At 44.6% G+C, this 12,382-nt stretch overlaps 1 protein-coding gene across 2 annotated transcripts in view; it reads left to right on the plus strand.

The window, feature by feature from the left end:
* Window positions 1–223: 223 nt before the first annotated feature.
* The window catches only part of elmo1 (engulfment and cell motility 1 (ced-12 homolog, C. elegans)), a 101,240-nt gene continuing 89,081 nt past the window's right edge, over window positions 224–12,382 (plus strand). The window contains exons 1-2 of one of the 2 annotated variants that reach the window (XM_054605820.1): window positions 234–265; window positions 374–398. The gene's annotated coding sequence lies outside the window, so the exon portion shown is untranslated. Of the gene's footprint in view, window positions 266–373; window positions 399–12,382 lie in introns of both variants that reach the window. The other variant, XM_054605821.1, reaches the window with a different exon arrangement.

Consider the following 12,382-nt stretch of genomic DNA (forward strand, 5'->3'; position numbering starts at 1 on the left):
AGTTTGACTGACTTCAGAGCTGCTAAAAAACAAAACAAAACCTCCGGACTGCTTCACTTAAATCGGGTGAAAATGTCACCGTTCACTCCGTCACCCGGTGACTCAGTGAGAGCAGCCGGGCTTCATGCATCCTCTGTCGGGCAGCAGAGCAGCCAGCAGACGGCAGGAGAAGAGAAGAGAAGAGGAAGTGGAAACATCAGCACTATCTCTCTATAGGGAGGGAGAGAGAGAGAGAGAGAGAGAGAGAGAGGGAGGAAACACCAATGTGAGTGACACACAAACACACATTCTCAACACACACACACACACACACAAACTCCGGACATCAGCGCTTTTTTTTTTTTTTTTTTTTTTTTTTTTTTTTTTTTTTTAGTGGAAGAAGAGTCCTCGGCCGGCAGGTTTGTCAGCACGCTTTCTTATTCTCCTGCGTTGTGTTTAGGCTCTACTTCCTTTGCGTGTTGCGTTCAATGTTGAGGATTCACGATGTGTGTGTGTGTGTGTGTGGGGGGGGGGGGGGGTTTCGCTTCGTCTTGTTACATGGCAGCGAGACAATACTGGTGTTTCATCTCACCCTTTCTCACCCTTTCTATCACCCCTCTCTCTCTCCATGTCTTTACTTTTGGGCGCTGCTCTTTTTTCTATTGACATGTCTGATTTTTAAAAAGCGTCGCAGCAGCCCACACACACACACACACACACACACACACACACACACACACACACACATGCAGAGACACACACACATTGAACTGCAGTGCAAATTATCATGTTTTGTTAAAGCTGCAAGTTGTGTTGTGTTTGCGGCAGATTGTACTTGTGCAAGACGCCGAGGCTGCTGCTGCTTCAGGCTTGTTTGTTCAACGCATGCTGTTCACTTGATGCAAAACAGAAGATTTTTTTTTTTTTTTATAGATGGCTCCGTTTCACTGCTAATTAAAGATCTGCTTTTAAGCCCAGCTCGCATGGCCACGGTGGGCCTGTGATCAGGAGAGAAAGCTCCACTGTTTCATTGAGCTCTGTACTGTCCTCCGAAGATATCAAGATGCGTTAACATCTGGCAACAGTTCATCCACTTAGCAGAGGTCCAGTACTCTCTCTATTCTAACCTGTACATCAGGGGCTCCCAGAAGTTGTCATGTGGCCCCTGATTCATGTGCGTCAGATCAGTGTTAAGCAAACTTTTGTGGCTCGCAGCCCCTTAAATCAAAGCATGACCCCTTAAAGACAGATGGTTGCATAAGTCTTTGGGGTTGAAGCAAGTTTTTTCTTCACTGTGTTGCTGCTCTGTTATCCTGAACTAATTGTTGCACTAACCCCTCAGCATCAGTCTGCAGCCCCTGACTCTCCGGTATGGAACCACTGTATTAGACCACCTCCATTTAAAAAAAGACATTACCTTAAGTAGCTCTCTTCTTGGACATTTTATTCTTATTCTAACAGTATCACAGAAATATTAACATGGTACATCAGCTATTTCCAACCATGTGTTGGTGTTGGTGTACCGCAGGGGGTGCTTCTGCTTTTACCAGGGGAGTTCATTAAAACATTGTGGAGTAGCTCAACTGATTTAGTAACAGAAAATGATTTGATTTGAAAGAAAACTATCTGCATTCTTGTGTTTTGGAGGAAAATAAACATGCAAATGAGTTTACAAATTGATGTAATGCTGAATTACAGTAAATTTATGGCAACAATAACCTCACAGCTATGACACACCCGGTTACCCTCCAACCAGTTGAGTCAGTTCATGCTGCAATTTAAAGTATTTCAAAATGTGGTCAAAATAGATAGCTTAGAGTGATGACCAAATGGTTGAATGTTTCAAATTCTGCCACTTTGTGAGGTAGCAGTACAAATGTAAGCTTGACCAAACCTACTGGGGGGAAAAAGAGAAGCGGAGGCTAAACATCAATAATTTCAGGATTACTATGTCATTTATGGATTCCTTTTGCAGCCACTGTTCCAGCACAGCCACTGTGTTTTCTCTGTAGTGAAATACTTTTGAACAATTTCATGAAGGCATCCCATCCACTGAAACATTTCCTGGTGTTCACTGCTGTGAATGACAAATGTGTGATTTGTGATATTGGGCTGTATATTGACTTGAAAATGCAACTATTTTTCTTCATGCCTTTAGTCCAACAGTGGTCCTTAAAGGGCCCCCCCTGGTTGTTTGTAGACCCTGCATTGAGAACAGTTCCTCAATATTTCCTCTGTGATCACTCAGCATCCAGTAAGAGACCACAGCAGCATTGGACTGTGGCTCTCATCATCGGTTCACGCTGACATCCTCTCTGGGTCCCTCTCTGCCCCTCCGGGCGGCTTCTGATGAAGCGAGAGCCCACTTACACGCCCTGTTAGACGTCCCTGTAGTGATGGAGCCGCACGCTCGCCGGCATCACCGTGTCAACGCCACAGTAAGCACATGCAAACTTAGCCTGGAAGCACGGTCACATGTGCAGCCGTGTCTCTGACACGAACATATACGGGCAGCTCTCAAGAGCTTGATGACAGGGCTGTATGGGGTTTCAGTTTCAAGTGCCTCTCTGGCACAGAACGTATTGTCTGGTTCTTCCTTTTTGTAGTTTCCATGAGGATATGAAGTGTTATTTCATGTGAGTTTCTATAAGGGAGACATACTTCAACTGAGAGATTCTGTGTTGCATTGTGAGGTTTTGGCCTATTTTGCATGCTGTCTATGTAATCGTGGTTGATAGTCGGTTAGAGATTGATGTTTTAGTTTTTTACATCCAGGTCTGGAGCAGCTCAAGCAGTCAAAGAAGGCAATTTTCAACTGATACTTTGGAACAAACTGCTAGCTTAAGTGCTCCCTCCCGTTTAACCGTTACTTGAAGTTTAGTGTGTGCACAGCGTCGGTCGGTAGCTGTCCGGTAAGCGTGCCAGAGGCGCTATATTTCAGTTTAACAGCCACTGGAGGGACCTACGTGTCAAAAGGAATGCACACACACATGCAAAAACAAGTTTTATTGGCCACAGCATAACACCATTTCTTGTTAGCTGGCTTTCCCAAATAAATATTTCCTTCATCCCTACAGGGTCTTAAAAATCCTAGATAGAATTGGAGCGTTGCAGCACGGGAGCAAATGAAAAGTGAGATGGTAAAAATACAGCAGCCTCGAGTTGCACCATTAGTCAAAGGCCGAATAAACCGATGGAGTTTAACTTCAGTGCTTTTATGTTTTGGTTTAAAATAGTGAAACAAAATCCAGGGAATCAGATTAGAGGAAAGAGGCAGAGATGGACACGAGGCATTCGAGTGCTTTTCTTGGTGGAGGATGAGTGTCTGCCCTCGCTCATTGAGTTGCATCACATACGAGATCCCGATCGCATCTGTTTGACACTTCCTACTGTTTGGCATCCTCTCACCACCTCCTGAAGAGCAACCTTGCCAATTTCTGTCTCCTCTTGCCTGTCGGAGCTCCCTCCCCCTCCCCTCCCCCTCCCCTCCCATCCCTCCCTCCCGTTGCAGCTTGTTATCTTTCTCTCATTAGCTTACTCTCTTACACTCGCTTTCTCACACATGCAATCTGACTGTCGCTCTCATTTCAGCATCTCTCTCTCTATCCCCCTCTCTCTTTGCACTTCTTTTTCCTCAATTGCTCACGCTCACATTGCAGCACACTCTCACATCTACTTCCTCACTCTCAGTTCTTGCTCCCCGAGGGAAACGGAGGTATGTAAATTGTTTTTCTCCTCGATGTATGCTCGGCCTGCTATCTGTCCATCTTAATGAACTCATTTCCCCCCTTATTTTCCTAAAAGCTCAGGATTGCAACATTAAAGTTACACCAAAAGGAAAAAAATCAGGGCCCAAAGTTTCCTGTCGTCTCTCTGCCACTTTATGTCTTTAATTTTGCTGCTAACAGCCACTGCTTTTTGAAAAAAAACGACTCGTAATTTAAAGTACTGGTATTCTTGTTTGCTGTACAAACTGCTGCGCCTGTCTATCAACAGCTTCAGGTTAGATTAATTTGCTGTTCCAAATTAGATGAATGTTGCCTTGCATAATTGCTCCCTGTGGTACGAAGTTAATTAAAACAGCAGGTAGGTACTGAAGGTGCGACGGGAAGGTGCCAGACAGCCAGACAAACATAGGTGGGTGAGAGAGATCTCAGAGGTACTCCTGCCATGTTCTGCTCCTCAGTTTACTGATTATGGCCTTGGGCTGAATTCAAAGCCAAGCAGCTCTTCACTTATTAAAAGAAAATACCATAAATGAGAGAAACTGATGGAAAGAAGTTGTTGCTTTATGACGAACCGCGATCTTGCAGCGCTTGCGCATGGGAATACGCTCATGAATGCCCCGTGCTTCTATAAATGTATATGCTTTGTTGCCCGCGCGCAGTCCATCTTTTCTTGGAATATGAATCAGTTTAAGTGGGGAGCATCCGCAGGCGTGTTTTTCAGTCCGAGTCTAGACTTTATGCGGAGTGAAGCAGCCCTAGATGACCCAGAAACTGATATGGTTCCCTGTGCGTGTTCGCTCTGCCCGCTGCATTCCAGCTGTGATGCTGCCGCAGAGCTCTGTAAATATTGAGTGAGAGGTTAGACGGCTCTCTTGCTCTCCGTGCATTTGTGGGTATTTCTTTCTCTCGCGTCTCAGCCTCAGAGACTACTGACCCTGTAGCATAAACGGTCAGGTAGACCCTCGGTTGTTACCAGTATGTCCCCATGCCAGCTGCGTGAGAGGCTTGAACTGACTTAACTCTCAGAAGTGGTTACTTTGTGAGGATTGTCAAGATGGTGTGCGGGTGTTACAAGACTGTTTGCAGCGGTTGTAGTTGGATTGTGCTTATGTGTCAGTGGCATTACCATCATACAGTATAGGATTTATGGCATGTTTGCACATGTGCTGCAGACATCTGTGTTGCTGTGTCAGTTGTTATTTTTCTCCGAGGCTTGCCTGCATCATTCTCTCAGTAGCTGTATGCTGATGCTTTAATTCAACCCAGGTGCTAAACAGTTGTTGTTTTTTTTCATCTGCAACCTATTTATAGCTTACCCCCTTGTGCATGTGTATGTGTTAGTGTTCATGTATGTGTGTCTCTCAGCCCTCTAGGTGGTGTGTATATTATTGGTAATCGCAAGATCCCCGTTTCTGTTCGTACATGGATGGATGCTGTCCATCACTCCTACATCTATGTGTGTATTGATCCATGAATCCATGAATCCTTCCATCCACACATCCGTTGCATTTTTTTTCTTCCTCTTTCTACACGTAATTGAAAATATGATCAGGTGGTCTGTCAATGCTCTATCAGGTGGATTCCTGGATCATTGCTAAATCTCTCCGTGATCTCTAAGAGACCAGAGGTTTGAGTCTGAGTCAATGTTGGCCCTACAATGTGCGTTTCCGTCGACAGCCTCGTCCACTACTGTCTTCAGTGAGTGTGAGTCAATGGAGGTGCCCTAGTTTTCCGCACTGCTCTCCCAAAACTGTCCACTTGACTTTTGGTATCTGTGTTGGACTATTGGTTCATCGAAGGTTATGTCTCCTGTGGTAATGAGTTTTCTGTTTGATGTCTGATGTGGGCTGGCGAGGGATTTTTTGTGTGTGCGTGTGTGTGTGTGTGCGTGTGCGTGTGTGCGTGTGTGTGTGTGTGTGTGTGTGTGTGTGTGTGTGTGTGCGTGTGTGTGTGTGTGTGTGTGTGTGCTTATTCACTGCACTACATTGCCGCAGTGTTATTAATAGTTTTTCACACTTTGTGTTGCAGAGAAAGTTTATGAACTGTTAGCCTACGGTTCAGCTCACACTAACTTATAATGTGTATCAGATTGTAAGGGCAGACAGGAGGTGTCATGTCCCCCGCAGCATTTATGTTGTGCTTTATGATGCTTGCTTGCTGTGAAAAGAAATCAAATGTCACAGAATTTCTTTTCTCTTTTATTTTATTTTTTTATTTTTATTTTTTGCAGTACAGAAAATACGAATCACATTCTGCAGTATATACACAGTGAAAAAAGCCTGGAATAACAATAACAAATTGGGGAAATTAGATTTACTGCTCTGCTTCACTTACATTAAAGTAACAAGGTAGGTGAAGTGGAGTGCACATGAAGGGGACAGGCATCATCATATCAAGATAACTTACAATTGCTGGCAGGTTCACTTTTTACCTTCATCTTCTAAACTCATTGATGGGAAATCCAGCAATTTTCTGTGTCTTGGTGTGTACTACTGCATATGTGAATAAAGTTAAATAAAGCGTTTCGTGGCTCCAGAAGGAGATGAGCTAAATCTGAGGCAGAATTGGTTGGGTTTTAAGACTACAATGTAAAAATAGATATATAGAGATAAGGGCATATGTATAGATATATGTTGATATGATATTGGATGTTGTCTTTTCCTGATTTTTAAGGCTGCACAACATATAAGTGATGTCATGTTCTGAACTTATCAGACTGCTCCAGCTGTTCTATTATCTGCCTTTACTAACCTAATCGTTTTAGCCATATCACTGATGATTATTTACCAAGAACATCATTGTGTGAATATTTAGTTAAAGCAGCACTGGTCATCTCTGCAGTATTGTCACAATATCCATTTTCAGGAATTTGGTCAAACATATTGTGATATTAGATTTTCTCCATATTGCCCGGCCCTAGTGTATATAGATAAAGATGTTTGTGCCTGTGTGTTTGAGAGCTTTCAGTCACATGTTGAAGCCAGAAAGGCTCCAATCAGAGGTCGGCCCCACGCTGTCTCTCTGCGTCTCACAGGTGCACACGCAATGTTGATCTCGTCAGCGACGCCGTCCCATGATGAGAGCGGACAGCACATACGGATGACTGGAGGTTCAGTGAGGTGGACCGGATATAAAACTAGCCTGTTGTTTTTCTGTGTGTGTGGTGGTGGGGGGGGGGGGCTGACACTGTTTCTAAGAAACCCTACAGACTTACTTGTTTGTTTCTTATTTGTCCTTAAATTGCCAACATGCACTCTCTTGCCTCTATCTCTCTCTTTTCCTTGTTCCTGTGCTCCCCGGCTCTCCTTTTCCGCCTCTGTTTTTAAGAGTCAGTCTAAGTGTTATTGTGGAGTCTCAATTTGCTTGGATTTGCGTATTGGCTAGAAAATGACTCTGTTAAGGCTTGATTTATTCCTTGCTGTGACTGAAAGGAAAGCAAAAATACACAAAAGACACCGGCAAAATATGAAGCTGTGTGTGTAATCGTTGCTATTGTTGATGATGGTGCTGCCTCGCAAGCTTCACTACAAAACCCCTCCTTTTCAGATACTGTCCCCATGCACTTGTGTGCTTAAGGCTGCAACAAGCTTGCTCATTCCAAGTTATTTCCAATAGGAATACTCGAGGGTAGACTGAAGAGAGATGTGCGATAACGTATTTTAACGTATTGCATTATTAATGTACGGGCTGAGATTAGGGATTTGAACCCATTCTGTCACGACGTCAACGTGCCGCAGCAGCGTTTTTTCCGTGAGACTACTCAAGGCTTCCTCTAGAGAGAGGAGATTGAGGAGGAGTGGAGGGCCTCTCGCAGCACGCCAAGGTCACCAGCTCAGCTCAGCTCAGCTCAGCTCAGCTCGCTCTCTCTGGCTGGGGAACCGCAAGCCTTGGATTGAAGGTGTGCTGCTTCATGTGGGGGCTGCCTCTGAGTCTCTGAATACATCACAACACAGAAGGGCATCCGGAAACACGACACGTTGATATCTCCCTCTCTCTCTCTCTCTCTCTCTCTCTCTCTCGTCTCCCTTGTACGACTTCACTAACTGATGCGTCTTTCTTTCATTTATCATTTTTGTCTCGCATTCTCCATCCTGCTATCACTTTTCCTGCCTCCCCTCCATCTTTCACTTATATGTTCTCATCAGAACAACTCTGTATGTACGTATTGCTCAGTTCCTGACCCTCGCTGCCCCACACGTTAACCACCAGCAGCAGCGTTCAACAGGGCATCTGGAATATATATCGACCGACACAAGGCTCCAGCGGTCGTCTCTCTCCTGCTGCTACTTTTAAGCTCAGTAAGCAGCCTGAAGTGTGTTTCTGTTGGCTCCAACCAGCCAGTAAAAACAAGCCATAATCACTCTCACACCCTGGCGCTGCCTTTCATCACCTGTTGGCAACAAGAAGGTGTGATCTGAGGCTGTAATTCATCTGGAAAACAACCGATGCTTGAGGAAGACTTCTTTTCGGCCGTCCACATCCTGATTCAAGGGGGATGTTGATGCCCTCAAACGAGTTAAGCTTGACCAGAGAGCTAAGGAATGGCGCTTATTTTCTTCACTCTGTGCAAGGAGCGATCTTTCAACTTGCCCTTGTGTCTGTTTTGTGTCTACAGTGTTTGAAAATGGAGGTTTTAAAATAGTTTTTTTTATTTATTTTCCAGACACGTATGAATGGACATTCCTAAACGCATACAGACAATTCATCAGTCTCTTTTCTGCTTGCGGTTGGGAGCTGAGTAACGGCAACAACCTGTGAGGCCGTTTGCTCTTTTCCAACACTAACGCTGTGTAGTAAATAGTTTTTTCTGTTGTGAAGACACCCATAGGACATCCAGTTTGTGTTTTCTTCCTCCTGTTCGTGCCTATCAGTGTTTTTTTTTTTAGCTTCTTCTCATTCCTGACAGCTATGTTGTTGTTTCTATAGACACAGGTTTTCCCCACCATCTGAGACCAAACATCAAGGAATGCTTTGTTGTCTCTGAGATTCAGCCGTGCCATTGTGTTGAGCTCGAGATTCTGTTGCTTTTTCTGGCCCAGGCAGATTCCCCATCTGTAAACCACCTGCCTCACCCTGTGTCACCCCGGCTGGTCCATGCTGGCCTGACATCAGTGTTTTCCCATTTCCTGTGGATGTAACACGTTGTCAGTGTGCCTAGCCCCTTATCTTATCCCCAGCTAGAAACTGAAGAATAACACGGTACAGCTCAGCTCAGCTGGGTTTAGCACGGCTCCCTATTGAGAGAAGAGGGGTATTGTAGTGGCGGACTAGCTGGGTTTTAATGTTGCCTTCAGGGCTTGTTGCTGTGTCTGTTCTTTTGTTGTCTGGAGGGGAAGCTTAACACTCTGTGTTTGTATTTTTGTGTGTGCATGTATTTGTGTGTGTGTGTCCAACTTGTCTGGAAGCATTTTACAGCCCAGACAGTGCCGTGGAAGAAAGGCACAGGAAATACCAATGGCATTTTCAAAACAACGGGACAGCTACCGGATGCATAACGTATCACAAAGTTTGTGATATATACAAAGTAGGTGGTTCCAGAAGTAGATTTTAGTAACGGAACCCGCCGCTTCTGAACTAAACGTGGAAGCAGAGCCACTTTCTGCCAACATCTGCATGTGAAGCGACCCATTTCCTGTTTACAGAAAGTGTGAAGCGAAAGGTCAAGACGTGCAGGCACCACCCGCTGTAATGTGGTTAGTTGTTGATGTTTTTCAGTATCTATTACAGGGCAGGCTGACAAGTGAAAAGTGTCATGTCGGATTTCTGTATCATGTACTTCGTGAATAGATGTATGGAGGGCTGCTATGCACCGATTACATCATCCAATGACATCGTACCCACAGCAATGAAAGCCTGGCCTGAGGAATGCCCTCCACTTGTGTTTTTCTTTTCCCCTTTCTTCCCCCCCCTCTTTCCCCATCTCTCTGTTTCAAATAAATGTGGTTTACATGCAATTAACCCATAAAAGGCAACATTTGGAAGTTCTTTGAATCCTATGCCCCAGTCCATAAATAGCCCGAGTTCAGCCACATTTCTTGTTGCTGCCTCTGTACCACAAGCGAAGCCCCCACCCACAGTTTTACTATAACTTGACAATAATAAGGCAAAGCCTCAATGAATGGCTTCGAAAGGAACCGGGCTAGGCACGCAGGAGGGATGAAAGTGTTTTACCCGCGGCCAGCCACCACACTGTTAGGGTGGAGGCTGAGCTGGCATCGGCACTGGCTCGTGACTGCCCAGACAGGCAGAGCTGGAGCCTGACAGTGGGTAAACATAGGGAGGGGAGGGCATGGGTGTAGCATATGGTTTAAAAAAAAAAAAAGAAGAAGTCCCGGGGGTTAAATAAATAATAGGAAGGCTGAGGGCAGTGTTTAGGGGTTAGCAAATGAATGGGTGAGCCCAAAGATTGGGCATGGGGCATCTGTCAGAGAGGGGAGGGTGTTGTGGTGACAGGGCGTGGCATGCATGAAGTAGAGTCTCAGTAAACAGGACTGAGCAAAAGAACAATAACAAGAATCTGTGAGACAGTGCTCTAGAAGGCAAGAAAGACAGAATAAGAGAGAATACTTTTGAATAACGGCGCCAGTTTAATATTCGTAGCAAGCATGAGCTCATGTGTTGTGTCTGCGTGCAGTGGTGTGATACTGATGAGCCGCTGGTGGTGGTGATGAATAACATTGTGCCTCTAACAGTGCTCTCAGTCACTATGGCGGATAGGCAAAGAGCACCCGACAGGGAGGAAGAGTTTTTTTGTTTTTTTTGGTGAAGCCACCCAAGACATGTGTGGCGATGGGTGTGTTTGTATGCGTGGAATTAAGGGGTTAGCTTGATGTATAGCCACAGCTGGGAAAGGGAAAGGGGGTGTCTGTGGGAGGGGGGGGACAGCTGGCAGAGCAAAGGGTGAGTGTAACGAGGAGCGAGTGTGACAGCCACAGTGACTCCTTTGTTCCCACTCGCTTGTGCCAGTCGCAGCGAGTAGATGGCTGATCTGTGAAGTGACTGAATTCTTTCACAGCACCTAGACCAGATACACAGTCTAGCATTACACTAACACTCTCCTCAGTGCGTGTGTGTGTGTGTGTGTGTGTGTGTGTGTCTGTGTGTGTGCGTGTGACTCTATACCACAGAGAGCTAGGGATGGCAGCAGGAGATTTCCAAAAGATAGCCCATAACCATCTCCCATAATGTCAGTGCACCGGTGGAGCACTTATTACGCTTGTGATGATAGTCATCAGTGCGAACATAATTGTAGCGCCAGCAACATTGAACAGGAGCCTGTTTGCTATATGCTTAGGTAATGAGTGTTGTTCAGGGCCCCTGTTCTCTCCTGAGTTATGGTTTAATAAGAGGACTCCTTTTTTTGCATGGTGATGGTGTGCAGTGGTCCTCCTGGAGGATACGCTGCTTCTATGGGCATCAAGTTTATCAAGGTGCAAGGTCACAGCTTATTCCATTTTTCCTTTATTAAACCTGTCTGTTGTGCGCGTTCACATGGGCATTTATCTTTCTCCTCACGTACATTTTCAATCCTTCATGCCAGTAGCCTTTAAATAATAGACCAATGGGTACAAGGTGTAATCCATCGCTTATTCCTCCCTGCTATTAAAAGGTGCTTTTTTCCTCTCTGAACGCTCTACACTAAAGCATCCACTCTTGCCACCATTTAGCTTTCCAGTTATTTCTTTTTTTTCAGGAGTTCAATAAGCTTTTTCAGCTCCTGACTTCTTCCTGTGAGTATCTGAACCATTTAGTTCAAGTAGGACATGTAAAAATAGCCACAAATCAATCTCAAATGTTCTCAGGCTTTTCGCACATCTCGATCTAGGCTAGCGTAACCCAACAGGGGATAGAGTGACACGGCATTCAGAGCCGGGCAGAGTGACTGGCAGACTGGCACTTTGGAGGAGGGCATGTTCATTAAAAAATGTGACTAGTAGCAGTGATTTGGGCCTTGACACACTTTAAAAGCCATTAAAGAGGCAGAGGCGGATTATGGTTTGTTGAGTTATGATGATATGACCTTTTGGTTATTACATGCTTCAGCAGAGATGGTAATCCTCTGAGCTGTTGAATTTAGCTAAGTGGAGACCATGTTTCCATTAAGAGATGTATGTGACGTGTTCAGCGCTGCAGCAGGAGTTCACAGCAGATCAAATTATCGATTGTGCAAAAATGTCACATACTGTAAAATGTTGTGTGATTGCACAAGCGGGATGGAACAGAAAGACCTGCAGGGCTAAGGAGCTCCGTGTTTTCATCAGCAGGCGGGCTAAGAGCAATCATGGATTTTCAGATGATGTATTTATGTAGGGTGCATTCAAACCATTTTTCTTCCTGCTTAACTATAAGCATGTTTAAAAAAGCCAAACTTTTTCAAACATTTAGGATTTTTTAATTAAAGAATGTGCTGTTGTTCCCATCAAATACAATGTGTATCATCATTTTTAATCCCAACTTTGTGTAAAAAAAAAAAAAAAAAAATCACATCACCACTAATATTCACACATGAGAATGCTAAAAGGCCTGAAGCTCACTTTAAAAACGTGATATTAACGTTGCTTTAGCACTTATAATAATGATAGAACTGAACACACGAGGCCAGGGTGGTTTATTTATTTCTATTTCTATTAATAACTTTGTGCCGTCTCGTTCTTACATGAAAATGATGGTGCAGT

Source organism: Anoplopoma fimbria, chromosome 10 (genome assembly GCF_027596085.1).
Source record: "Anoplopoma fimbria isolate UVic2021 breed Golden Eagle Sablefish chromosome 10, Afim_UVic_2022, whole genome shotgun sequence".
In the NCBI taxonomy this organism is placed as follows: Eukaryota; Metazoa; Chordata; class Actinopteri; order Perciformes; family Anoplopomatidae; genus Anoplopoma; species Anoplopoma fimbria.